The following is a 4,272-nucleotide window of genomic DNA, read 5'->3' on the forward strand; positions in this document are numbered from 1 at the left end:
TTTTTTTTTTTTTTTTTTTGAGATGGAGTTTCACTCTCACCGAGGCTGGAGTGCAGTGGCACGATTTCGGCTCACTGCAATTTCCTCCTTCCTGGGTTCAGTGATTCTCCTGCCTCAGCCTCCCAAGTGGCTGGGATTACAGGCACATGTCACCACACCTGGCTAATTTTTGTATTTTTAGTAGAAACGGGGTTTCACCATATTGGCCATGCTGGTCTCGAACTTCTGACCTTGCGATCCGCCCACCTCGGCCTCCCAAAGTGCTGGGATTACAGGCATGAACCACCATGCCCGGCCTTAAATTAATTTTCATTTAAGGTGTAATGTTTAGGTCATGGTTTGAGTTTTTGCCTATGGTTGTCCAATTGCTCCAGTACCATTTGTTGAAAAGGTTATCCTTCTTGTCAAAAATAATTAAGCATATTTCAGTGGGTCTATTTCTGGAATCTTTACTCTGTTTCACTGATCTGCATATTTATCACTCTGTCAATACCATACTGTCTTAATTGTGGTAGCCGTATAGTAAACCTTACTATTGGATAGAGTGATTCCTCTCACCTTATTATATATCAAGATTATTTTAGCTATTCCAGAGCCCATTCCTTTCCACATAAATTTCCGAATAAGTTTGTCCATGTATACAGAAATGCTTTCTGGGGTTATAATAGAAATTGTATTAAATCTGTAGATTAATTCAGAAGAATATCTTTATTATGTTGAATCTTTCAATCTATAATCATAGTAGGTGTCTCCATTACTTTTTATTTCCTTTGATTTCTTTCATCAGGATTTTGTAATTTTCAGCACATATATTAAATAAAATATATTTAGGAATATATCTAGCCAGGTGCAGTGGCTCATGCATGTAATCCTAGCACTTTGAGAAGCCAAAATAGGTGGATCACTGGAGCCCAGAGGTTCGAAACCAGCCTGGGTAACATGGTAAAACCCCACCTCTACAAAGAAACAGAAAAATTAGCCAGGCATGGTGACCCATGCCTGTAGTCCCGGCTCTAAGGTGAGAAGACTGCCTGAGCTCAGGAGGTCAAACCTGCAGTGAGCCATGATCATACAAATGCACTCCAGGCTGGGCAATAGAATGAGACTCTGTCTCAAAAAAAAAAAAAAAAAAAAAAGCAATCTATCTAAATATTTCATTTTGTCTGAGTGTCATATGGAAATGCAAAAGTTTTTTTGTGTGTTCTTGTATTCTGAATCCCCACTAAACTCATTTATAAGTTCCAAGAGATTCTTTGTAGACTTCTTGGGATTTTCTACACAGGCAATTATATTATCTGCAAACAGAGATAGTTTTGCTTCCTCCTTTCTAACCTGTATACTTTTCTTTTTCTTGCCTATTGCAATAACTTCCAGGACCATGTTGAAGTGGTGAGAGCAGACTTCCTTGCCTTTTTGTCGTGATCTTAGTGGAAAACATTCATTCTTTCATCATTAAGTATGATGCTAGCTCTAGATTTTGTTTTGTTTTGTAGATGCTATTTACCAAGTTTAGGTATTTCCCTTCTATTCCTAACTTGCTGAGATTGTTTTTATGAATGAATGTTGGATTTTACACTTTTTTGTTTTTGAGATGAAGTCTCACTCTGTCACCCAGGCTGGAGTGCAGAGGCACACTCTCAGCTCACTGCAACCTCCACCTCTTGGGCTCAATTGATCCTCCCACCTCAGTCTCCCAAATAGTTGGGCCTACAGACACATGCCACCATGCCTGGCTAATTTTTTTGTACTTTTCGTAGAGATGAGGTTTTGCCATGTTGCCCAAACTGATCTCATACTCCTGAGCTCATACGATCTGCCTGCCTTGGCCTCTGAAAGTGCTGGGATTACAGGAGTGAGCCACGGTGCCCGGTCAAACATTTCTTCTACGTCAAATGGATAGAGTTGTATGAGTTTTCTTCCTCAGCTTGTTAATATGGTGAATTACATTGATTGATATTCAAATATTGAACCAACCTTATATACCTAGAAGTCCCACATGGCTATGGTACATAATTCTTTATACATTGTTGGATACAGTTTGCTAATATCTAGTTTAGATTTTTGCATTTAAATTCATGAGAAATATTGTTGTATGGTATTCTTTTTTTGTACTGTCTTTGATTTTAGTATCAGGGTAACACTTGTTCCATAAAATGAGTTGGGAAGTGTTTGCTCCTCTTCTATTTCCTGGAAGAGATTGTGTAAAATGTGTGCTGATTATTCTTTAAGTGTTTGGTGGAATTCTCCAATGAAACTATCTAAGCCTGATTTTATTTATTTATTTATTTATTTATTTATTTATTTATTTATTTATTTTTCTGGTAGGGATTGAGAGGGAGTACATTTTTTTTTTTCTTTTTGAGATGGAATCTCGCTCTGTCACCCAGGCTGGAGTGCAGTAGTGCAGTCTTGGCTCACTGCAACCTCTGCCTCCCGGGCTCAAGTGATTCTTGTGCCTCAGCCTCCTGAGTAGCTGGTACTACAGTGTGCATCACTATGCCTGGCTAATTTTTTATATTTTTGGTAGAGATGGGGTTTCGCCATGTTGCCCAGCTGGTCTCGAACTCCTAAGCTCAGGTGATCCATTGGCCTCAGCCTCCCAAAGAGAGAGAGTAAATTTTTTAGAACAGTTTAGATTTATAGAAAAATTGAAAATATGGCATAGTTTTCATATACTGCATATCCATTTTCCCCATTAATGTCTTAGATTAGTATGATACATTTGTTAAAATTAATGAACAATACTGACACATTATTATCAACTAAAATCTATACTTTCTTCAGACTTCCTTAATTTTTACCTAATGTCCTTTTCTTATTGCAGAATTCCATCCAGAATACCACATTACATTTAATTGTCTTGTCTCCTTAGGCTCCTCTTAGCTGTGACAGTTTCTCAAACTCTCCTTGTTTTTTGTTTGTGTTTGTTTAGGGTTTTTTTTTTTTTTTTAAGACAGAGTCTCACTCTATTGCCCAGGCTGGAGTGCAGTGGCGTGATCTCAGCTTACTGCCATCTCTGGCTGCCTTCCAGGTTCAAGTGATTCTCCTGCCTCAGCCTCCCGAGTAGCTAGGATTACAAGGGCCTGCCACCATGCCCAGCTAATTTTTGTATTTTTAGAAGAGACAGGGTTTCACGGTGTTGGCCAGGCTCGTCTCAAACTCCTGACCTCAAGTGAACCGCCTGCCTTATTTTCACAAAGTGCTGGGATTACAGGCGTAAGACACCGCGCCCGGCCCTTTTACTTAGTTTTTATCTCATAATCTTAACTCTGCAATTCAGCTAGATGTAAAAGGGAATAAGGAAAATATAGAACCCAAAGAACTGCAGTGAGGGTACAAAGATTAAAGAAAGCTGCAAGTGAATGGGGTGGTGAGATGCTCTCCTGAGCTACAGAAGGAAAGGCCTGGTAGTTAAAATAAAACACAAGTCAAATTTATTAGAATGATCCACAGTCAGCAATGGTGATCTTCTTGCTGGTCTTGCCATTCCTGTACCCAAAGCACGCCATGGCTTCTGTGATATTCATGCCTTCTTTCACCTTGCCAAAGGCCACATGCTTGCCATCCAACCAGTCAGTCTTGCAGTGCAGATGAAAAACTGGGAACTGTTTGTGTTGGGTCCAGCATTTGCCATGGACAAGATGCCAGAACCCATATGCTTCAGGATGAAGTTCTCACCATCAAATTTCTCCTTGTAGACAGACTTGCCACCAGTACTACTGTGGCGCGTGAAGTCAACACCCTGACACATAAACCCTGGAATAATTCTGTAAAAGCAGAAACCCTTATAACCAAATTATTTCTCGTCAGTGCTCAGAGCATGAATGTTTTCTGCTGTCTTTGGAACCTTGCAAACAACTTAAAGGAGATGCAGCTCAAAGTCTCACCGTCAATGGCGATGTCAAAGAACATGGTGGGGTTGACCGTGACTTGTGGCATAGTGCTATGGGTGGCCCCAGCATCTGCAAAGCATCCTTGTTTTTGATGAGCTTAACAATTTTAAGAAGTTCTGATAAGGTTTTTTTTCAGAATTTCTCTCCATTAGAATTTTTCTGATGTTTCTTATTTGAGACTGAAGTTATAAGTTTCAGGGAGAAAGACCACAGACAGAAAGCGACATATTCATCTCATCATATCAAAGATACATGCTTTCGGCTGGGTGCGGTGGCTCACACCTGTAATCCTAGCACTTTGGGAGGCCGAGGCGGGTAGATCACCTGAGGTCAGGAGTTGAAGACCAGCCTGGCCAACATGGTGAAACCCCATCTGTAC

At 40.1% G+C, this 4,272-nt stretch overlaps 1 pseudogene; it reads right to left on the bottom strand.

The window, feature by feature from the left end:
• Positions 1–3,437: 3,437 nt before the first annotated feature.
• LOC108518455 (peptidyl-prolyl cis-trans isomerase A pseudogene) lies at positions 3,438–3,939 on the bottom strand (annotated as a pseudogene).
• Between the last annotated feature and the right edge of the window lie 333 nt (positions 3,940–4,272).

Source organism: Rhinopithecus bieti, unplaced genomic scaffold, assembly GCF_001698545.2.
Source record: "Rhinopithecus bieti isolate Rb0 unplaced genomic scaffold, ASM169854v2 scaffold_2077, whole genome shotgun sequence".
In the NCBI taxonomy this organism is placed as follows: domain Eukaryota; kingdom Metazoa; phylum Chordata; class Mammalia; order Primates; family Cercopithecidae; genus Rhinopithecus; species Rhinopithecus bieti.